Here is a 25,063-nt window from a genome sequence, read left to right as displayed (position 1 = left end):
GATTAATATTTTAATCAAATTCCTCTATAGTAACTGCAGTTTTTGGGAAGAAATTATTATCTTCCATTGTGAAAACAGAAAGAAAATATTGATTTAGTACCTCTATCATTTCTGAGTTTCCTATTATCACCTTGCCATTTTCATCTTCTAAAGAGCCAGCATTTATTTTCACTATTCTCTTCCTTTTTACATACTTATGGATACTTATAGTATCAGTGTTCATGTTATTTTCCTTTTGTAGCTCATCTTAGCTCTGCTGATGTTGTTTTTAGTAATCTTTTGCTGACATTTAAAATTCTCCCAATTCTCCAGAGTGCTACAAACTTTTACAGTATATATGTCCTAGTTTTTGTCTTTATGTTATCTTTGATTTCCTTGTTAGGCCATGGATGATTTTCCACCATTTTATAATTCCTTTTCCTCTCAGGAATATACTTTAACTGAAAGGTATTTAGTATCTCCCTAAGCATGATCAGCTATCATCATACTGAATGATGGAGCACGCTCAAAAGAATGAATGGTTTACTTCTGCGTCTGTTTTCTATGTACCTAGCCATTATTCAGCTTTCCGTTTTTAGATGCCGGTTGTTCAGCATCCAAGTCTAAAAAGATGTTAATAGCTGCTCTTTCTAGATGTTGGGCAAACAATTGTTTAATACATGAGAACTAGAATGGTGGAAGGCTATTATTTGCAAAGTGAAACATCTCTTAAATAAATTTGAATTGTCAGATTCCTTTTGGTAATTATTTAAGTGCTGCGTGTTGTATTAAATGTTCACTCTACTGTAATATTTTTTCCTTTAAATTCTGACACCTTGTCTAAAACCCTTAAAGAACTACTAATTAGATTTGTATGTTTTAGTTAAGAGTGTAATCCTTGGATGTAAGGAATCAGAAAAGACAAGTCAGACCAGTAAGCCTATTATTCTGTTTGAAACTTGGCCATTCATGAATGTTACTTAATCTACTAAGGGTGGTCCAAAATCAACTGTTTACTGTAAGACATGTCACAGGTGCTATAAAATCTTGAATGGTATCTGCATTTGGATTTTTATGCCTCCTTAATGTAAGTTGTAACTAAGGAGCATTTAAAAAATAGTAGATATAAACACAGAAGTTGTAGACTTGTGACTTATAAACATAATTTTATGGCTTTTCAGTTGTTTAAAATAGCTTTGTATTGTGATTTTTCGTTTTTGCCAAGCATGTTGCTATTTGGCGAATACTGGTATGAACACAGAGGAGAAAGAAAGGATGCTTACAATCTGTTTTAAAAATAACGTAATTACTCTGACTGTAAAGGTAAAGAATGGATGTGTTCCAAATAGATTCCCTTAGGCAGATGTCACTCTAACATATCTGCTTCACAGATGGATTATGAAGAGTTGTAGAGAGGTATAATGCAAGTTTGATGAATACGCTTTTAAAAAATGATAAAAGAAAAAATAATAATCAGGTGTGTCTCAGGGGTAAGTAGCTACATGAAAAATTAGTTAACTTCAAAGTGCTTCGTTCAGGCATTTCTGAGAGATGTGATAAGGTGTTGTCTGATGTCTTTTATTGCCTATCTCTCATGTCTTATTCATGTTCCGTTTTAGCGCTCCTGAAAATTAAAAAAAAGACTGTTTTCTAAATGTTTATCATTGTGTCAGAATTTTAAATCTCACTTGAGACAGCATTGTGCAATATCTAACAAAATGGGTTTAACGCAGTGCGGAGGAATGCAGAGTTTATTTTGTTTGTACTGATGTAAAAGACCCTCCCTGTTAGTTGCTGTTCTTTTCAACTTATGAAATAAACTCTGTGTTCCTGCCATCAGAGTGAGTTATTTGGTATTTCAGTGAATGCATTAGTGTCTCTGACCTCAGAAAGACTTTCCTTTAATGGTAAAGAAGAAATCCTTAGGGAAAACTCAAACAAGGTAAAATGTTCTTTTCTATGTAGATAGTCTAAAAGCTAAGAAGAGACTCGAGATGAAAGCATAGTATAGCATTATTTTCATCATTGACATTTTTGTGTTATTTAATTTGTAATAAAAGTTTTTCTCAATGCTATTAGCTATTTCTAGATTAGGTGTAGTGTAGATTAGACTCAAACTAGTTCTTCTACCCTGCTAGAATGTTAAAGTCAGAGATCATTCCCGGCTGACCTATGGCATTTTCCATTATTGTTGCAAGCCTTGTCCAAAAACACGGAAGCAGAGCGGATTACATCACAAAACCTATTCAGCCCTTTGATACTTCACTGGAATAATGCAGCTCAAATACTGTTGTTCAGTCCTCCTCTTGTAAATTTGTATCATCCTTTAAATATTTTTACTGAACCAGACTAAAAATCTGCAAAACAAATTGTTGTGTGAAATGTTGTACCATAGACTCATATACACCAAAAATTGCACTCATGAATTTTGATTTTATTTGATTTACTTTTGTAGCATACTGTTGCAATACAGTGAAAGGTACTGTTTTGCATGATATTCAAGCAAATCACACCTTACATAAGTACTTCAGGATATTAGAACTGCAAAATATAGTGTTACAGCTGCAGAGAAGATGCAGAGAAAGATCAACTTTAATAAAAGATGAGAGGTCTGTTCAAAAGTCTGATAACAGTGGGGAAGAAGCTGTTCTTTACTTAGCTGTCTCTAATTTCTGAAGATTGCAAACCAGAGAAAAGAGGGGTCTTCCATTCCATGAATATGATCTAATGTTAGAGAAGGAAAGATTTTTACCCGTTACACTTTATTAGTCGATTGCAAGTTAGGATAAAATATTTGGCTACGAATTATTCATTTATTACTGCCACAGTTAGAGTCAATTGGAGCCTGCTATATCACTAGGTTTAGAGGTTTTCCAATCAGCCTGTTCAGAGATGTTATTACACTCCTCTGGAGCAGGTGGTACCTGAGCACAGGCCTCCTGGCTCAGATGTAGGAACACTTTCACTGTACCACTTGGAACATTAGCCTGGCATTCTGGATGACTAATCTATTGACATAACCAGTACACTACTGTGCTCCCCCACAATCTGAAAACAACAAGTGCTGGAAATCACAGCTGGTCAGGCAGTATCCTTGGAGAGAGAGCAAGCTAATGTTTTGAGTCTAGATGACTCTTCATCAGCTGTTTATTTATTCAGTACAGATTCCAGCATCTGCAGTAATTTGCTCACCCCCACCATCATTAGATGTGTGCACGCTAACATGTACTGTTCAATTTAAAACTCTTGGGTATAGACAGACTCCATTTGTTGCAGTCAGTAACTTTCCACAATGTGGAGGGTATATGAGAGTATTTCTTATTCATGTATTGTATATTACTCAAAAAATAATGGCAGGCATATTGTTAACTTTAATTAGCACTGAAAGTATTCTTCCAACACCTCCCACCCCAATGTAATTCCTATCCTGGATATCCCAATGCCTAGGAAGGTAAATGTGTTACAATGAGCTATACATAGCAGCAACATTTAGTTATTTTTAATTCTGACTGTTCAGAAATGACACCCCTCCATGGCAGATGGGACTTGAACCAAGACCTTGTAGCCCAGAGGCAGAGATATCACAACTGTGCCACAAGAGCTCTCCTTTTAGGGTGATTGAACCATGGTTTTCAAAGAGACTGGAGTTCCAAGCCAGTTCCTTAGAGTAACTAGCCATGTTACCACTAGGAACTATTATATTTTGGTCTGTTAAGCTTTCTATTAAGGAGTGTCATAAGCACAATCCATTATGATGATGTCTTGTGGATTTGAACAAACCAGCTTAGGATATGCCGAATATCATATTCCCCTCAAAGTCACTGGAAGAATGCCTATCAGTTCAATTTAACTTGTAAATGGATGCTAACGTACTATCCTCTACTTTGTTAACAGCATGGGACTCTTCTGGTAGGCCGATAAGTGGTTTACCACACTATTAAAGGCGATATTCTAAGAAGTTAGATCTATGGATCAGATCATTATTTATATTATTAGCCTTCGCACTGATCACAGAATTCTTACAGTGTGAAAGCAGACTATTCGGCCCATCACGTCCACACCAATTCTCCAAAGAGCAGACCCATCCTCCACCCTATCCGTGTAATCGTGCATTTTCCATGGCTCATCCTCTAAGCCTGCACATCCCTGGATATTATGGGCAATTTAATATGGCCAATCAACCTAACCTGCACATCTTTGGACTATGGGAGGAAACTGGAGCACCCAGAGGAAATCCACGCAGAGACACAGGGAGAACGTGCATACTCCACATAGATACCCAAGGCTGGAATCGAACCCAGGTCCCTGCTGCTGTGAAGAAATCACCAAATTCCACTATTTAAAGAAAATAGTATCAATTTTTTTAACTCTAAAAGTGAACATGAAGCAACAACTGTTCTCAATTCTAAAACCCCTTTTCCCTTAACTGCTTATTATGTACCTCCAACTCTTTAATAATATACTGTTTGAATAAAACAATAATTAAAATTACATCAACTTATTTTCAAAACCATATAGTGGCTGCCACCTTCGGTGTGTGTCTTCTAGCTAAAGATCCTCCTGGGTTGTCGTCTTCCTTTTTACTGTGAATATGTTTCATATGAAGAGGTATCTTTGATGGAGAGCGTTTCCTAATTTCTTGGATCGGTGTTGATGGCAGTTGCTCTGTCCAATTTTCAAAATGCTGGCCTTCTTTATACCCCCAACATCAGATCATCTCATTGGTTCGATGTTGACAAAACAATAAATTCAAACACGATTGAGTTTTAGTATCCTGGGGCATAATTTAAACTGGTTAAATTCGAATTGTTGTCAAAACAGCAACCAACTCAGGTATCTATTTCACAGCCAAATGTTACATATGTTCAATTTTCCAGCACACTTGGACACTGTTATCTAGCCATATGACAAGTGTTTATAAGCTCTGAGTGCAGAACAGCTTTTATTCTCTCTTAAAGGTACAGTACCTGCCTTCACTTTCATAATAGTAGAGATGTCAATAGTCTCAGCTCCAGGACATCCCACAACCATAACCATATTCCCATGTGGCAGATATGACTTAAACCAGCAGAGAGTTTATCCCCATTAATTCCAGTTTTGCTAGGGCTTCTTGATGCTGCTGTCAGTCAAATGTAGCCTTGATGTTAAGGGCTGTCACTTTCACCTCACCTCTGGAAATCAAGTCTTTTGTCAGTTCTTTTGAACCAAATTTGTATTGAGGTCAGGAGCTGGGTGGTCCTGGCAGAACTCAAACTGGGCATCACTGAACAGATTTTTGCTGCTTGATAGCTCTCTTGAAGACACCTTCCATCGCTTTACTGATGATTGAGAGTAAATTGATGGAGCAGGAATTGATCAGGTTGAATGTGTCCTGCTTCTGATGTATAGGACATACCTGGACAGTTGTACACATTGTCAGGTTGATGCCAGTGTTTTTACTATACTGGAAAAGTTTGGCTGGGGGAGCAGCAAATTCTGGAGCACAGATCTTCAGTACTACTGCTGGAATGTTGTCAGGGTCCATAGCCTTTTCAGTATCCAGATGGATCATCCACTCGGCACTTCTGGCTAAGGATTGCTGCGAATGCTTCAGCCTCATCTTTTGCGCTGGTGTGTTGGTTTCACCTATCATAGAGGATGGGGATATTTGTGGATCTTTTCTTCCAGTGAGTTGTTTATTATCAAGCATCAGTCATAAGGCAGTGTGGCAGGATTGAGAGCTTACATATGAATCGTTGCTTGTGGGATTGCTTAGCTCTGTCTGTCATTTGCTGCTTATGCTTGGCAAGGATGCAGTCCAGGTAAACCCCTCATTTTTGGGTTTACTTGGTGTTCCTGGCATGTTCTCTTGCACTCTCCATTGAATCAGATTGATCCCTTGTCTCTCCTGGCCACTCTTGATGGTGGACGTTGAAATTCCATAGCCAAAGTACATTTTGTGCCCTTGCCAGTGCTTCTTCCAAGTGTTGTTTAATATGGAGGAATACTGATTTATCAGCCAAAGAGTACAGTATGTAGTACCAGTAGGAGACTTCCTTGTCCATGTTTAACCTGAAACCATGAGACTTCATGGGGTCTGGAGTCAATGTTGTGGACTATCCCAGACTAACTTCGTCCTAACTGTATACCACAATTCTGCCGCCTCTGCTGGCTTTGTCCTGCTGGTGGGACAGGACATACCTAGGGATGGTGCTGGTGGTGTCTGGGACAATCTGTAAGGAATGAAGCTTTGAGTATGACTATAACAGGCTGTTGCTTGATGTCAGTGAGACAGCTCTCCCAGTTTTGGCACTATCCCCTAGATGTTAGTAAGGAGGACTTTGCAAGGTCAACAGGGCTGAGTCCAGGGTACAACTCAGTTGATCAATTTACTTATTGTCATTCCTTAAATACTCAAAATTACATTTCCTACTTATTTCAAATGACTGGAAATATGGAACAATTATTATAACTGACACCAAATATTCTGTATGATGTTTCAGTGGGAGTAAAGTTAATGATCTTTATATTTGTTAGAACGTTTATTAAACTTATGAGAAAATAGATTAGAAACCGATGCTTTTTAGATGTACTGTATTTGTAATATTCAGGATACAGCTTCATTATTACTCTGTAAACATTTAAATAGGGAGATGTTGAATAGGCTAGGGCTGTTTTCCCTGGCGCATCAGAGGGTGAGGGGTGACCTTATAGAGGTTTATAAACCATGAGGGGCATGAATAGGATAAATAGACAAAGTCTTTTCCTTGGGGTGGGGGAATCCAGAACTAGAGGGCATCGGTTTAGGGTGAGAGGGAAAAGATATGAAAGAGACTTAAGGGGCAACTTTTTCATGCAGAGGGTGGTACGTGTATGGAATGAGTTGACAGAGGAAGAGGTGGAAGCTGGTACTTTCAGTAGATTTTCAGTAGAATATAAAGTCATTTTAATAGGTTTAACTTATGCACCTTTGTAAAATCTATTTGCAAGCAGATTCCTGAGTGGAATAACACAAAGTTTGTGATCAGGGTTTTAGATACCATTCTATCAACAGTTCCATTGATGAAGAAATGTAAGGATCAGACCATTGTATAGATCACGCAAGGATAGAAATATTTTTAAAGTTTTGGCCAATTAATAGAGTTTGCTGATATCTTCATGGGATTACGGTCTATACCACCATCAGAATTATAGATGCTTTAGCGTCAATTCTTAGAAAGCAGTGATCTTGGCAAATGATTTATTTAGATGTTTGAGTTCTTGCACATTTACATTGTAGCTGTTCATGTTTTTTTGTGGGATAGATTTTTTGGGAGTGTCCATAGTTTACCATGGAGTAGTGAATGCATTAGCATTTTCCCTTTGATATTTGATCACACGGGACATGAAGAACTCACGTCTGAAGTTAGCATTGAAGCACAATAACAGGCCACAGAAAAGTTCTGTTTTATTCCTGAGTTGCTACATTGTCCTGGGTGTCCAAAATGTAGTAAAGTCTATTATTGCACGCTGATATTTGTTAATGACCAGAGTAAGTCCGTAAAGCTCCACATCAATTCTGACTACAGGAGTGACTTTAGTAGGTCTTTTTGAATAACCTTAAATTGTCTTATTGAATTATTTAATTGCTTGTCTTTAGCATCAGGGAAGGTTTTCAGAAGTGTAATTTCTCTAAAGTTCTACCTATTGTTAAATTGTCTGTGGAAGTAACATTTAATATTATTTATTGTGCAGTCCAGATTCTGTTCTGAATTTTTTCATACATATTATGTCATTCCAATACTATTTTGAAACTCATTTTAGAACATTTCCTACTGGTATTATATTTGTAAGTCAGTAGATATGTATTTCTCTCTTTAGTCCATATATTTGTTGACTGTTTTCCAATACTGTATTCAGTCACGTTTTCTGATGTTAACTCAATATCTAAAACGTGAATCAAGCTTGACTAACTTGAATTCCTGCCTTCTTCAAGGCTTATGAATGTAAGTTGCTTAGAACAGATATATTGAGCAACTTTCCAGAAACCACATTGACTCATGGATAGTTCAAATGGGGAGTGGTTTGGCAGGAAGCAAATGGAAGCGGTCTGAGTGAGTCATTGAAGCTAAACAGCAGGACAGGCTGAAGAGAGTAAATGATGTCTTTTCGTGCTTTGTGTGTTTTCCATTTGTCATTTCCTAATTGTGGGGATTTCAGTATCTTCCTTGGAGTCACTACTTACAGCAAGCTCATGAAATATGATTTGTATAAGTGACGTAGCAAATTGTATGCACTGATCTTAAAGGTTAGGGCGTGTTGACTTCTATATGCATTACATATGTTGTAAGCTAAATATTCCACCCCACAACAATGATGACTTTGGGATGTGGAAGAAAGATAAGCTTTGCAGGTAACAGAACAGGCAGTATCTGAGAGGGTTAAAGATTGTACCAGCAATGGACAGTCTGATATTTTAAAATTGAAAATTTGTTCATAATTGAGTGACTCATATTTTTCATAAGAGGAGACGTATTGTTTTTGGTGAAGGGAAAGTAGTAATTATGTAGTCTCTTCTCTGTTGCTTTACCTGTAAAATTTCAAAAATTAAAAATTTAGAAATCCATTAATTGGATCACATGTACACATCCTCACTTTTCATGTGAATGCCACTCCTCCTCCTCAAGTAGTCTCTCAAGGTGAAAGATGACTTGGTTCCACTCCAGTTAAATGTGTTCTGAGATGGCTGATAAAATCCAATTTTTGCTCTGTATCTTCTGCCACGTGCGAGTTGCTAAAAGAATCATGTAGATAAAGTGATTGAAGGTTTGTACACTTCCTCTCATGCCTCAGCTATTCCTCTAGGTGCCCCAGATAACGTCTTTCACTGTGCAATATTTTCTGTAACAAATCTTATCCAATTCAGTCAGTCATAACCAGGGATTCTCATGAGCTGATGAAGATGTTTGATTTTTCATGAAAGTTTCAAGGGCATCCCTAAAACATCTTAGGAATCTTCGAGCACAACTGCCTTCATGGTGTAACGGTTGCTTTGGAAGGCTGGTGTCAGGCATATAAACAGAACTTGTTTTGAGTGATTAGCCCCTTGATGCTGGATATGTTGACTTGGGAGAGGATGCTGTGATTGGATCACAATTCTTGCCAATAGATTTGGAGCATCTTGTGGAGCCATTGTGATGGTATTTCTCCATATTTTGAGATACCTGGTGCAGGAAATGCCATTGCTATTACTATTCATGTGTCTTCAAGTACTAGGGATATTCTGGGAGAGAAAATCTAGGACTTCCATCCCTCTTTTAATATTGACCCTGTTTACATTTTAAAATTAGATGATGCAGAAAGGATAATTTAAGTATAAAGATACAAACAATATTCCTTGAGTATTGTCCTCTGTCATGTTTACTGATCCGCTGTTGATACCTGATATACCGCAAGCATAAACACTGGCTGGTTTGTTAGAAAAAGCCTGTTGATTTCTTCAAAGAATCCAAACGTGCTGAACTAAAAATTCTATGATCTCTTCACTAAATAAAAGTAAACATGTTTTCACTAGTAGTATTTTAAACAATTGAGACAATAAATGATAGAAATCCAAAAACCTTTGCTGTTCTTAGTCATTGAAACCCTCTTCAGTGTTCATTCAATGAATGAATAATTTATTTGTATAAAAATATCTTTGAAGTAGACTGATTGACCAATCTGTCAATGCTTTGAAGTTGTTGTTTAGTAATGTGCTGTTTTTCAGACATTGTGCTTACTGAGTGACAAGGAATATGCATCTATTCAATGCCATCAGGAGCAAAAGCAGATTATTTTTCTCTGAACTGTAGAGAATGTGATACTTCACTAAGAACAAGAGCCCTTAAAGCAAAGATTGCTACCATATGCAAGTGAGTGTTTAGATTAATAATAAACTTTTAAAGGTAGTGCGGTATGGTAGTGAATAGGCAAGATATCCCATGGGGTGGAGGGATGATTTGTCCCACTGGAGCAGTCAATGAAAGGAGTGGAATGGGGGTGATGTGCACAGTGGCAGATATTTCCTTTTTGAGAGGGAGAATCTGAATATAAGTCAAGTTACACATGCTCAACATATTTATTTACTTGTGTGTGTGTTTAGTACGGACTTGGGAGAAAATTACTCCTGATTATCCACTTGATGACAAATAGTATTCTTATTATTTCAGTAATAATTAATAGTACATGGTATTGGAAACAAGAAAAGTAAAGAAGAGAGAGAAAGTAAAACTAGAAACTAAACTACTGCAGTTGCTGGAAATCTAATATAAAAACAGAAAGTGCTGGGAACACCGAGGCATCAACTGAGGAAAGCAAAACAGAGTTAACATGTGAAGTCATTGAGCTTTCATCAGTACTGGAAAAAGTCTGAGATGTAACAGCCTTTAAACATGTGCAGTAGCAGATGAAATGGGGAAGGAAGGGAAGGTGGTCATTCTGGTTTTGAGGGGAGAGAGCGAAAGTCTTTCACTAGGGTGAAAGTTTGCAGAGGTGAAAGGTGTAAGGCAAATGGACCATAAGACCATAAGACATAGGAGTGGAAGTAAGGCCATTCGGCCCATCGAGTCCACTCCGCCATTCAATCATGGCTGATGCGCATTTCAGCTCCACTTGCCAGCGTTCTCCCCGTAGCCCTTAATTCCTCTAGACAACAAGAACCTATCAATCACGGCCTTGAAGACATTTAGCGTCCCGGCTTCCACTGCACTCCGTGGCAATGAATTCCACAGGCCCACCACTCTCTGGCTGAAGAAATGTCTCCGCATTTCCGTTCTGAAATGACCCCCTCTAATTCTAAGGCTGTGTCCACGGGTCCTAGTCTCCTCGCCTAACAGAAACAATTTTCTAGCATCCACCTTTTCAAAGCCATGTATTATTTTGTACGTCTCTATTAGATCTCCCCTTAATCTTCTAAACTCCAACGAATACAATCCCAGTATCCTCAGCCGTTCCTCATATGCTAGACCTGTCATTCCAGGGATCATCCGTGTGAATCTCCGCTGGACACGTTCCAGTGCCAGTATGTCCTTCCTGAGGTGTGAGGACCAAAACTGGACACAGTACTCCAAATGGGGCCTAACCAGAGCTTTATAAAGTCTTAGTAGTACATCTCTGCTTTTATATTCCAACCCTCTTGAGATAAGAGACAACATTGCATTCGCTTTCTTAATCACAGACTCAACCTGCATGTTTACCTTTAGAGAATCCTCGACTAGCACTCCCAGATCCCTTTGTGCTTTGGCTTTATTAAGTTTCTCACCATTTAGAAAGTAGTCCATTCCTATATTCTTTTTGCCAAAGTGCAAGACCTCGCACTTGCTCACGTTAAATTCCATCAGCCATTTCCTGGACCACTCTCCCAACCTGTCTAGATCCTTCTGTAGCCTCCCCACTTCCTCAGTACTACCTGCCTGTCCACCTAACTTTGTATCATCGGCAAACTTCGCTAGAATGCCCCCGGTTCCCTCATCCAAATCATTAATATATAATGCGAACAGCTGTGGCCCCAGCACCGAACCCTGCGGGACACCGCTCGTCACCGGCTGCCATTCTGAAAAAGAACCTTTTATCCCAACTCTCTGCCTTCTGTTAGATAGCCAATCCTCAATCCATCCCAGCAGCTCACCTCGAACACCATGGGCCCTCACCTTGCTCAGCAGTCTCCCGTGTGGCACCTTATCAAAGGCCTTTTGAAAGTCCAGATAGACCACATCCACTGCGTTCCCCTGGTCTAACCTACTTGTTACCTCTTCAAAAAATTCCAACAGGTTTGTCAGGCATGACCTCCCTTTACTAAATCCATGTTGACTTGTTCTAATCAGACTCTGCTCTTCCAAGAATTTAGAAACCTCATCCTTAATGATGGATTCTAGAATTTTACCAACAACCGAGGTTAAGCTGATTGGCCTATAATTTTCCATCTTTTGCCTTGATCCTTTCTTGAACAAGGGGGTTACTACAGCCATCTTCCAATCATCCGGGACCTTTCCTGACTCCAGTGACTCTTGAAAGATCTCAACCAATGCCTCTGCTATTTCCTCAGCAACCTCTCTCAGAACTCCAGGGTGTATCCCATCGGGGCCAGGAGATTTATCAATTTTAAGACTTTTTAACTTTTCTAGCACTATCTCTTTCGTAATGGCAACCATACTCAACTCAGCCCCGTGACACCCTTTAATTTTTGGGATATTACTCATGTCTTCCACTGTGAAAACTGACGCAAAGTACTTGTTAAGTTCTCCTGCTATTTCCTTATCTCCCATCACTAGGCTCCCTGCATCAGTTTGAAGTGGCCCAATGTCTACTTTTGCCTATCGTTTGTTTCTTATGTACTGAAAGAAACTTTTACTATTATTTCTAATATTACTGGCTAGCCTACCTTCATATTTGATCCTCTCATTTCTTATTACACTCTTTGTTATCCTCTGTTTGCTTTTGTATCCTTCCCAATCTTCTGATTTCTCACTGTTCTTAGCCACTTTATAGGATCTCTCTTTTTCTTTAATACATTTCCTGACTTCCTTTGTCAGCCAAGGTTGTCTAATCCCTCCCCGGTTAATCTTTCTTTTCTTGGGAATGAACCTCTGTACGGTGTCCTCAATTATACCTACAAACTCCTGCCATTTTTGCTCTAGTGTCTTCCCGGTTAGCCTCTGCTTCCAGTCTATTTTAGTCAGTTCCTCTCTCATGCCCTCATAATTACCTTTATTCAACTGTAACACCATTACATCAGATTTTGCCTTCTCCCTTTCAAACTCCAGACTGAACTCTACCATATTATGGTCGCTACTTCCTAAGGGTTCCCTTACTTTAAGATCTTTTATAGAGTCTGGTTCATTGCAAAGCACTAGGTCCAGAATAGCCTGCTCTCTTGTGGGCTCCATGACAAGCTGTTCCAAAAAGCCATCCTGTAAGCATTCCATGAATTCCCTTTCTTTAGATCCACTAGCAACATTATTTACCCAGTCCACCTGCATATTGAAGTCACCCGTGATCAATGGAGATGATAATGGAACCAGAACCAAAAGGTGTCTAGACAAGATGCAACTGAAAATGGTAAAGTCATTATCTTCTGATGCTGACCTTAAACAAAATATTATAATGGAGGAGAGGGAAGGTGATGGTTGGAAATTATTCAGCTTAATGTTGAATCAAATTTTACATTAGCAGGCAAGCCTGCCTGTGCTTTGCAGGTAGTTTTTTTGTCCCAGAATACAATTGAGAACAGTGACCATTGGTGGGACTCCTTTCAAAAAGTAGAGTCAGGAGCCCAGTAAAAAAAGGTATATCTAGGATGTAGCTCAGATAAAACTGACAGAACTGAGGTATGGGGGTCAGGGTGGAAGAAAATGAAAGGTGTGAGGGTGGAATCGTTTATGACAAGGTCTCCGGTGAACACAGTGTACCGACAAAGGAAAAATATCCCTTTAGCCTGACACCAGGCCATCAGCTCTTATTGGAAGTTGGATACTTGGTGTATCCGCCCTGAGCCATGTGAAAATTCACAATGACGGCAGGAGGAGATCTTTACTTGGCCATTACTTGGCTGTTATGACCTTCAATTGGTCTAGAGAAAGTAAGCCACCCGATATGTCTTGGGTGCAATATGAATGGGATAAAGAGAGTCCAGTAGCAACGAGCACAGCACAAAAGAAGTTGGAGTGAATAGGAGATGGCTTTTCCAGTATGGGAGAATTCTTCAATAGCAGGAGGTGGTGATGAGACTGGTTCATGACAGTCAAAGGGAAATGAGGCATGGCTGCCCAAGGGAGGGAATGAAGAGGAGAGTGCGAAGAATGGAGGGACTGAGGGCATGGGTGTGGTAGGGATGTCTGTCTATGCCTTTAACTAGAGAGTCCCCTATCACAAGCAATCACTTGGAACCTTGCATATCCCCCAGTACAGTAGAGCCAGTCTCGGTACCAGAAACCTGGCTGTCAGTGCAAGATTCCCCTGAGAGACCTTCTCCCCCTACAGTATTCAAAACAGCATACTTGTTTGACTTGGGGACAGCCACAGGAGATTCCTACATTACGTGGATTTCACCAGTTTCCTCATTTCCCCTCCCTCCAACCTTCCAGCTCAGCACTGTCCTCATGACCTGTCCTAGCTGACAATCTCCCTTCCCACCTATCCGCTCCACCCTCCCCCCGACCTATCACCTCCATCCCCACCCCCATTCACCAATTGTACTCTTTGCTACCTTCTCCCCAGCCCCCCCCCCCCATTTATTTCTCCACTCCGGAAGCTTCCTGCTCCTCGGATGCTGCCTGACCTGCTGTGCTTTTCTAGCACCACTCTGATCTAAACTCCCTACATTACCTGCCTACCTTCTCCTACCTTTCCTAGAGGTAACCCATCTACCTGACTATATCTACAGTTTTTCTACCTTCCTACAACTGCCACCCATCACACCCCCAGCTCCTATAAATTACTCATTGCTTGTAACCAATCCATTCAATCTGATAGGATTTGCACCTAAACACTTTCTGCAGACATAATCTCCAGGATCTTTGAATTTCTCCCTAATATCCCACATCCAGTAGAGAAAGCACATCACTCTACTAAAAGCCATCTCTGCAACACAAACAATCTACAGACCCAGAATATTCCAACAAAACCAAACAACAGATTTTCTCAAAACTCAGCATTATCACAGTCTTACTGCCAGAAACTGTTCTCAGATAACTTAATACCTGTCTTTTATATTAAAAATTTAATCAAGAGACAGACCTCAGTAAAGCATATTAAAAAATACCTCACCCTATTGTAGATTCATAAAAACAAAATAGCTTATGACCTATAAGTTGTAAAAGTCTTAAAATCAAACACTTAGCTGATCAGACTCTGAAATCATCACTGATCATTCCCAGTTGCACTGTGTGTAATTCTGTGCCTTTAAGATGATGGACAGACTTTGGGAGGTTAGAAAGTGAGTTACTTGCCATGCCCACACAGACACTGGTGTACTGAGTAAAATGGCAGGGGAGTGCCTGTTGGCATGGATGATGTAGGACATAGTTTGGGTCATTCCTTGGGAATGTAGTAAATTAATATATTTTGTTTCTTAAATTTAGTTGGTCCACGCCCTCGTCACTCCATTTGGCTATTTTCTTTCTAAACACAACTCATTTTTATATGTATCCTTTTAAATTGTGACTTCTCGAACAACAATTGAGTCAGCCAAGTCATCGTGCGAGGCTGTGCTATTTGCCTGAGCGTGAGTCTCAGGAGAAGCCAGATACTAATGAAACCATGCTACATAGCATTAAGGATATGATGGATGATATGCAGACCAAAATCATTACCAAGTTTGAATCTATAATTTCAGAGACGGCTGAAAAGGAGGTAACAACTGCTCTGAAACCATTGGAGGAAAATGTTTCTTCACAGTGTGGGACTATTTTGGACCTAGAATATTTGGCTCATGAGCATGATAACAAGATAATTAGCTTCCAAGCTAATGTTAGTGTGTTATCTGCTACGATTGAGTCTCTGACTAATAAACGTGAAGACGTAGAGGCCCGCTCCAGGTGGAATAATATTTAACTTGTATGTTTACCAGAGGGATTGGAAGGTTCTCACTCCATAAAATTTATCATCCAGCTTTTACAGGACTTGTTCAGACTTTAGGCTAAACCCGTTTTGGACAGGGCTTATTGCATGCTGGTTGTCAGAGTGAACCAGTTTCAAGTGAGAAATCACATTCTATGCCATGCTGGAGATGCTTCTCCCCTTGTATCAGATGGAAAGAGAGTATTTGTTTTTCCAGATTTCACCCCGACTGTGGCTAAGCAGCGTACGGCTTTTGCCAAAGTATAGAAGGAGCTACACTCATGTCCTAACATTAAATTTGGTCTTCGTTATCCAGCGATATTACATATCTTGCCGAGCGGCCTGTCTCATAGGTTTGATGACCCGGATCAGACTATGGGCTCTGTGAATCAAAACCTTAAAAAGATCGTGGTCCCATGGCTGGATTGATGGTTGGGCCTAACTAGGCTGATTAGACGTTAACTTTATACTACCACGGACAAAGACTACATTTCCTACTGTGGAGATGAAGATGGACGGTATGCTGTGTTCACGGACTTGGATTTAGTATTCTTCTTATATTTGAGTTCATTCACCAAGAAGTACATGTTTTCTTACTCAAGACTTTATTTTGTCAAAAGGTTGCTTTATTAGTACCAAATAATGTAGAGTTTAACTATATATAGTACATATTTTTATTACACATAGATTTTTACTCATTTTTGCCTAGTATTTTTTGTGCAGTTAACCTATACATTCCCTGAGGTCGCTGTGTAGTTTGCATGAGCTACAAATGACCACAGTTCTTTTTTTTACTATGATTAGATTAGATTAGATTAGATTACTTAGATTAGATTACTTACAGTGTGGAAACAGGCCCTTCGGCCCAACAAGTCCACACCGCCCCGCCGAAGCGTAACCCACCCATACCCCTACATCTACATTTACCCCTTACCTAACACTATGGGCAATTTAGCATGGCCAATTCACCTGGCGTGCACATCTTTGGACTGTGGGAGGAAACCGGAGCACCCGGAGGAAACCCACGCAGACACGGGGAGAACGTGCAAACTCCACACAGTCAGTCGCCATCTAGAGGGTGCTTCTGCTGGGAGGGGGAGAGGGTGGACAGGTGTTGGGGGGATACTGGAAACTGTTTTGTTCTGATGCGGATAGGGAGGGGTGGTGGCACATATCTCTCTTTTACCAGATTTACATGTGTTAATCAATTACTGCATATTTGAGATTTTACGTGTGATTATTACATATGACACAATTTAATGCTTAGGCGAAAGTGAGGACTGCAGATGCTGGAGATTAGAGTCGAGAGTGTGTTGCTGTAAAAGCATAGCAGGTCAGGCAGCATCCGATGAGCTGGAGAATCAATGTTTTGGGCATAAGCCCTTCATCAGGAATGCTTCACCTTTGGTAGGCTGGCACGTTAAATTTGCCAGGCTGAATTGCAAAGGCCTGAGCAACCCAATTAGACCAGTAAGGTTTTACATTGTTTACACCATCTTAATACCCGTATAATTTATTTACAAGAAACTCACTTGAAAAATATGGACAGTCATAAGTTGAAATGAGGTTGGATTGGACAAGTGTATTTTTCCTCCTTTTCTAACAGATCTAGAGGAGTTGCTATTCTTTTATATAAATCAATTCCTTCGTCCATGCTAAAGCTATCTCTGACTCTACTAGCAGATTTATTATTATTATTGGACAGATTTTTGACATTGATGTAATCTTGACGAATGTTTATGCTCCCAACTAGGATGATGAGGCTTTTTCCAGACTGTTCCTTTCAATGTTACTGGATTTATCTTCACACCAGTTATTCTTGGGAGGAGATTTTAGCTGTAGGTTGAATCCTCATTTTGACCATTCTTCCTCTATTCCAAGCGCGCAGTCCAAATCTGCTAAAATAATTAAGACTTATGGAGGAGTTTAATGTTGTTGATCCCTGGCAGTTTTTCAATCCCTCGAAAAAGAAATATTCTTTTTTTTCCACATGTCCAACACACTTTTACACGTATTCTTTTTGGTGGATGACAGACTGCTCACGTCCATTTCTGGTTGCAAATATGATTCAGTTGTCTTATCAAATCATGCATCTGTCTTGATGAATGTTCGCTTTCAGAAGTTTCTTAATACACCCCCAGCTTGGCATCTCAATACACACTTGCTCTTAGAAGAAGATTTTGTTAATTTTGTCTCTCAGCGGATCGATTTTTTAAAAAAAAGTTAACAAAACCCCAGACGTTACAGTTTCCTTGCTGTGGGAAATCCTGAAGGCATTCATCAGGGGTGAAATAATTTCTTATGCAGCTCATAAGAATAGACTTAGGAAAGAGAAATTGGCATGGTTCGCACAACGTCTGTCTCAATTAGACTCCCTTTATGCAATCTCTCAGTCTTCAAAAGTATGTAAAGAACACATATCCCTGAGTATTATGTTGTAATTTCACAATACACCACCGATCTTTTACTTCACTCTAGATCTAAACTTTAAGAATTAGTAAATTGTTGACACATCAGTTGTGCCAAGTGTCCTCATCTCAATTAGTCTCACAAATTAAGGCTAATTCAGGTGTCATGTCAGACCCATTAGAAATCAACAAGACTTGTAAGGAATTTTACATTTCACTTTATTCATCTGAATGTTTGTCTGCTACAGCAGAATTTGATACCTTTTTTGATAAGATTAACATTCCTACTATTGATCAAAATGTAGCAAAGGAATTGGAACAACCAATCACAGCAACAGGACTTGAGGCTGTGGCTGGATCACTACAAAGTGGTAGAAGTCCTGGACCTGATGGTTTTCCAGCTGAGTTTTATAAAACATTTTGGAAAAAGCTGACTCCGCTTTTGGTTGATGTGTTTGTTGAAGGGTTTAATTCTGTCTGTCTCCCTCGAACTTTAACTCAGGCATCAATTTCTTTGCTTTTAAAGAAAGGCAAAGATCCCTTACTGTGCGGTTCATAATATCTCATAAGTCTGCTTACTGTTGACTTTAAATTATTGTCACAGCTATTGGCCCGATGTTTGGAAGCCATCCTTCCATCCATCCATATCCTTGGATCAAACTGGATTTATTCACAACAGGCACTTCTTTTTTAATCATAGGTGGGTCTTTAACGTTGTTTACAATTCTTCCCCATCCACTCTCCCTGCGCTTTTGATAGCTTTAGATGCTGAAAAAGCATTTGATAGAGTTGAATAAAATTATCTTTCTATAACTTTGGAGAAATTTGGCTTTGGGGAAAAATTCATTTCTTGGATAAAACTACTCTATGCATCACTGCAGACCTCTGTTAGGACGAATAACATGAATTTTGATTATTTCCACCTTTATTGTCCCACCAGCAAGGTCCACTGCTGTTTGCCATTGTAATTGAACCTTTATCTATCGCTTTACGGACTCAACCTGATTTCTCTAGCATTATTAGAAATGGTGTAGAGTTGAAGCAGATGACCTTTTTCTACTTGTCTCAAACTTGTCTCTTTCCATTCCTGCCACATTTTCAGTTTTAGAATCTTTCAGTAAGATTTCTGGATATAAATTGAATTTTAGCAAAAGTGAGATATTTGCTATTAATAAACCTACCAGGGAATACCCTCTTGATAATTTACCATTTAAAGTTGCCAACTCTGGTTTTGTTTATCTTGATGTACATGTGGTAGCGACACTAGGCAATTTGTACAGGAAGTATTTTGAACCATTACTGGTACAAATTGTACATGACTTCGAATGATGATCTCTCCTTAATTTGTCTGTTGCCGTTAGAATTAATTCCATTAAAATGAATATTTTTCCACGATTTTCTTACTTATTTCAACACATACCAATTTTTCTTCCTTTTTCCTTTTTTCCATCAAGTAGATAATCTCATTCTTGAATTTATTTGGGATGAAAAAACTCCTAGGTTATGAAAAAGTTGTTACAGAGGCTTAAAATATTAGGTGGAATGGGCTACCGAATATTTTGTTTTATTATTGGGCAGCAAGTATTAGAAATTTGAACTGTTGGCTCCAATATGAGAACCTTGATGCTCTCCCAATTTGGTTGACTTTTGAGGCAAATTCCACTCATCTGGTAACATTGAAAGCTTTATTGCATTCACCTCTTCTTTCTTTAACCTCTGTTTACACAGATAATGCAATTGTTTTATCCTGTTTTAAAATTCGGTTTCAATTTAGATGCCACTTTGGCTTTCGGTAATTTTCTACTAAAGTGCCATGGGTGGCAAATCATATTTTTCCCTCAAATTTAGTGGACAGTGCCTTTTCTGGTTGGGCTAAGTTAGGGATAAAAACTGTGAAAGATTTATATGTTGATGGCGTTTTTGCATCTTTTCAACAATTAGTTGATAAGTTTTCACTTCCTAAAAGCCACTTTTTTAGATGCCTCCAAGTTTGCAGTTTTGTCCATAGATCATTTCAGGTTTTCCCCACCCTTCTTAATGATTCTGATTTTGACATTTTTCTAGAACCGCTTCCTTCATTAAAGGGGGCTATTTCAGATATTTATTCAAATGTTCATAAAGTATGCTCAAATGCTCTTGATTCTATTAAAGCTATCTGGGAGGCAGATCTAGAAGAGGTAATTCCGGGTGATGTGTGGGATGAGATTTTACAAAGGATGCACAGATCTCCTATCTGTACAAAACATTGTTTTATCCAATGGATAATTGTGCATCGTGCCCACTACACCAAAGCTTGACTTGCAAAAATATTTGAGAAGGTGTCTTCGTCCTGTGATCAGTGCCATTCTTTAAGTAGATTCTGGACTGATATTTTTAAAACTTTATCTCAGATGTCTGCCGAAAAGTTTACTTCTAATGCTATTACTGCTTTGTTTGGGGTGTCACCCTTTTTACTTAATCTTTCTCCTCTAAAAAAGATTTGATAGCGTTCACTACCCTCTCGGACAGAGTATTGATATTGTTAAAATGGAAACCCTGAATTCCGCCTATTCATACACACTGAGTTAGAGATGTGCTATACTTTCTTAAATTAGGAAAGATTGGATTATCCTTATCTGGCTCCTGTAACAAATTTACAAAAATCTGGAACCCTTTTCTTTCATATGTTAAGAGGATTGTCTTTTTAACTGTTCCAGACTGAGGTATCTTCTTGATTTTTTTTCTTTTTCTTTTGCTAATGCAGTTATCTTACTGCTGATCTAATGTATTATGGATTTGTGCTTAGTATATGTTTACATTTATTAGGTTGTCATTTTTCTTTGTATTTTGGGGGAGGCATGTGCCATGGGGAGGGTGGTCGAGGTTTTATGGTTGTTTTTTTGCTTGTGATTGCACCTTGTTCTGCTGACATGTTTTGGAGAAAAGTCAATAAAAATTGTTTAAAATGGCAGAGCAAGCTTGAGGAAGTGAATTGTCTACTCTACTCTTGTTCTTAGTTCTTCTGTTCAAATATAATTGTGATAGGTTTGTGCAGTCTAAGTACTATTGAACTATTGACAAATATTAAAACTTTCAGGGAAAAATAAATTTTAAAAAAGTGAGTTATTCGCTACAGTATTCCTAGCCTCTGACCTGCTCTTGTAACCGCTGTGTTAATGTGGCGAGTCTAGTTGAGTTTCTGGTAGTGTTAATGGCAAGAATGTTGAAAGTGGGGGATTCGGTGAGAGTAACACCATTGAATGTCAAGGGGTGGTGGTTAGATTGTCTGTTATTGGAGGTGATCGTTACCTGGCATATGTGTGGCATGAATGTTACTTGCCACTTGTCAGCACAAGTGTGGATATTGTCCAAATCTTGTTGCATTTGAACATGGACTGCTTCAGTATCAGAGGAGTCGCGAATGGCGTTAAAAATTGTGTAATCATTGGCAAACATCCCCACTTCTGATGGAGGGAAGGTCATTGATGTAGCAGCTGGAGATGGTTGGGCCTAAGATGCTACCTTGAGGAACTCCTGAAGAGATTTCCTGGAGCTGAGGTTACTGACTTGCAATAATCATAAATATCTTCGTGTGTGCTAGATATGACTCCAACCAGGAGAGAGTTTGTCCTCTGGTACCCATTGATTCCAGTTTTGCTAGGACTCACGTTAACCATGGGTAAGGAAATCTCTTGCTGGTTAAAATACACTTTTGCCTGATAAATCAGTACTTTATCACAGCCTTGGTATCATGGGCTGTCACTCTCCCCTCACCTCCTGAATTCAGATCTTTTGTCTGTCTTTGAATCAAAGCTGTATTGAGGTCAGGACCTAGGTAAGCTGGGAGTCACTGAGCAGGTAACTACTGAGCAGGTATTGCTGGATATACTATTAATAATACCTTGCATCACTTTCCTAATAACCAAAAGTCAATTAATGGAGTGGTAATTGACTGGGTAATATTTGTTCTGCTTTTTATGTACAGGACATACCTTGAACAGCTTGGTGAGGGGAGCAGCCGTTTTTGGAGCACAGGTCTTCTGTACTATTGCTGGAATGTTGTCAAGACCCAATGCTTTTACAGTATGCAGTGCCTCCAACCTTTTATTGATATAATGTGGGGGTGAATCGAATTGGTTAAGACTGGTGTCCGTGATGCTGGGGATCAGTGAAAATGGCTAAAATAGATCATCTACTCGGCATTCCTGGCTGAGGATACCTGCAAATGTTTCAGCCCTATCTTTTGCACTGTTGTGTTGAGTTCTCTGATCTTTGAGGATGGGAATATTTGTGGAGCCTTTTCCTCCAGTGAAATTTTAATTGTCCAACACCATTCATGGGTGCAAGTGGCATGATTGTTAACCTTTAAGTCTGATCCATTGGTTGTGGGATCACTTTACTCTGTCTGTCACTTCATGCTTGTGTTGTTTGGCATGCAGGTAGTTCTGTTTGGTAGCTTCATCAAGTTTGATGCCTCATTTTTAGGTATGCCTGGTGCTGCTCTTGGCGTGCCTTCCTTCATCCTCCAAAAACCAGAATTGATCCCCTGGCTTGATGGTAATGGTTGAATGGGGAATGTGTCAGGCCATAAAGTTGCATATTGTACTGTGGATGATCCATAGCACCTCATGGATACCCAGTCTTGAGTTGTTAGATCTATTTGAAGTCTGTCCCATTTAGTACGATGATAGTGCCGTGTAACACATTGGTGGTATTAAGACCATAAGACCATAAGACATAGGAGTGGAAGTAAGGCCATTCGGCCCATCGAGTCCACTCCGCCATTCAATCATGGCTGATGGGCACTTCAACTCCACTTACCTGCATTCTCCCCGTAGCCCTTAATTCCCCGAGACAACAAGAATCTATCAATCTCTGCCTTGAAGACATTTAGCGTCCCGGCCTCCACTGCACTCTGCGGCAATGAATTCCACAGACCCACCACTCTCTGGCTGAAGAAATGTCTCCTCATTTTTGTTCTGAATTTACCCCGTCTCATTCTAAGGCTGTGTCCACGGGTCCTAGTCTCCTCACCTAACGGAAACAAGTTCCTAGCATCCACCCTTTCCAAGCCATGTATTATCTTGTACGTCTCTATTAAGTCTCCCCTTAATCTTCTAAACTCCAATGAATATAATCCCAGGATCCTCAGCCATTCCTCATATGTTAGACCTACCATTCCAGGGATCATCCGTGTGAATCTCTAATGGGAAGGCGAGACTTCATCTCTACAAGGACTGTACAATGGTCATTCTTAATGATAATGTCGTGGATAGATGCATGTGCAACCAACAGATTAGTAAGGATGAGGTCAAGTATGTTTTTCCCTCTTGTTGGTACCCTCAACACCTGCTACAGACCTTGTCTCGTAGCAAAGTCCTTTAAGACTCCACCAGCTTGATCAGTCATGCTGCGACAGAATATCTTTTAGTGGTGAACATTGAAATCTCCAAGCCAGTGTATTTTGTACCCTTGCCACCCTCAGTATTTCCTCTAAGTGTTTTTCAACATGGTGGAGTATTGATTTATCAGCCAAAAGAGTATGGTAACCAGCAAGAGATTTTCTTACCCATGGTTAACCTGAAGCCACGAGACTTCTTGGGGTCCAGAGTCAGTGTTGAGGACTTGCAGGGCAACTCCCTCCTGACCCTATGCGACTATTCTGCCACCTCTGCTGTGTTTGTCTTGTTAGTGGGACAGGACATCTCCAGGGATAGTGATGGTGAAGTTCAGGAGAAGTTTGTAAGGTATGAACCCTAAGTATGTTTATGCCAAGCTGTTGCTTGACTAGTGTATGAGACAGCTATCTCATACCACCCCCCAGATATTATTGAGGAGGACTTTGCAGGGCCTACAGAACGGTTTCTGGGGTTTTATCTGCTACCTTGGTCAATGATAGCTGATCCATCCAGGTTCATTTCCTTGTTGAGACTTCGTAGCGATTGACATGATTGAGCGGCTTCCATTGCAGAGGGCAGTTGAGAATCAAACACATTCCTGTGGGTCTGGAATTGCATGTAGGCCAGACCAGGTGAGGGTGGCAGATTTCCTTTCTTGAAAGATATTAGTGAGCCCAATACATTTTTCCGGCAGTTGACAATGGTTTCATGATTATTTGTTGATTCTTAATCTTAGGTTTTTTTTACTGAATTTAAATTCCACCATCTGCCATGGTGGAATTCAAATCCAGGAATGTTAGCTGTGTTTCTGGATTAATAGAAAGGAGAGGATTCTGAGACAGGATTTATGATTACTTGGAAAACCTAGTTTGATTACAGATAGCATGGCTTTGTGAGGGAGTGGTTATGCCTCAAAAACCTTATTGAGTTCTTTGAGAATGTGACAAAATACATTGATAAAGGTAAAGCAGTGGATGTGATGTACATGAATTTTAGGAAAACATTTGAAAAGGTTCCCCATGGTAGGCTCATTCAGAAAGTAAGAAGGCCTGGGATACTGGGAAATCTGGCTGCCTGGATACAGAATTAGCTGGTGCATAGAAGAGAAGGTGGTGGTAGATGGAAGCTGTTTTAGCCTAGAGCTCGGTGACCAATGGTGTTCTGCAGGGATCGGTTCAGGGACCTCTGCTCTATATTTTTATAAATGGCTTGGATGAGGAAGTGGAAGGATGGGTTAGTAGGTTAGTCGATGACATGAAGATTGGTGGAGTTGTAGACAGTGAGGAGGGCTGTTGTAGGTTGCAACAGGACATTGACAGGATGCAGAGCTGGGCTGATAAGTGGCACATGGAGTTCAACCTGGAAAAGAGTGAAGTGATTCACTTTGGAAGGTCAAATTTGAATGCAGAATACAAGGTTAAAGGCAGGATTCTTGGCAGTGTGGAGGAACAGCGGGATCTTGGAATCCATGTCCATAGATTCCTCAACATTGCCACCCAAGTTGATAGAGGTTAAGAAGGTGTATGGTGAGTTGGCTTTCATTAGCAGGGGATTGAGTTTAAGAGTCGTGAGGTTACGCTGCAGCTTGATAGACCCCTGGTTAGACCCCACTTGGAATATTGTGTTCAGTTCTGGTCACCTCATTGTAGGAAAGATGTGAAAGATTTAGAGAGGGAACAGAGGAGATTTACCAGGACTGGAGGACATATCTTATGAAGAAAGGTTGAGGGAGCTAGGGCTTTTCTC

At 39.7% G+C, this 25,063-nt stretch overlaps 1 protein-coding gene across 4 annotated transcripts in view; it reads left to right on the top strand.

Moving 5' to 3' along the window:
- The window catches only part of st3gal3a (ST3 beta-galactoside alpha-2,3-sialyltransferase 3a), a 503,401-nt gene that overhangs the window by 354,813 nt on the left and 123,525 nt on the right, over nt 1–25,063 (top strand). The gene's annotated exons all lie outside the window — the stretch shown is intronic.

Source organism: Chiloscyllium punctatum, chromosome 7 (assembly GCF_047496795.1).
Source record: "Chiloscyllium punctatum isolate Juve2018m chromosome 7, sChiPun1.3, whole genome shotgun sequence".
Lineage (NCBI taxonomy): Eukaryota > Metazoa > Chordata > Chondrichthyes > Orectolobiformes > Hemiscylliidae > Chiloscyllium > Chiloscyllium punctatum.
The sequence above is the reverse complement of the archived record's forward strand: the minus strand, read 5'-3'. Positions and strand labels throughout refer to the sequence as shown.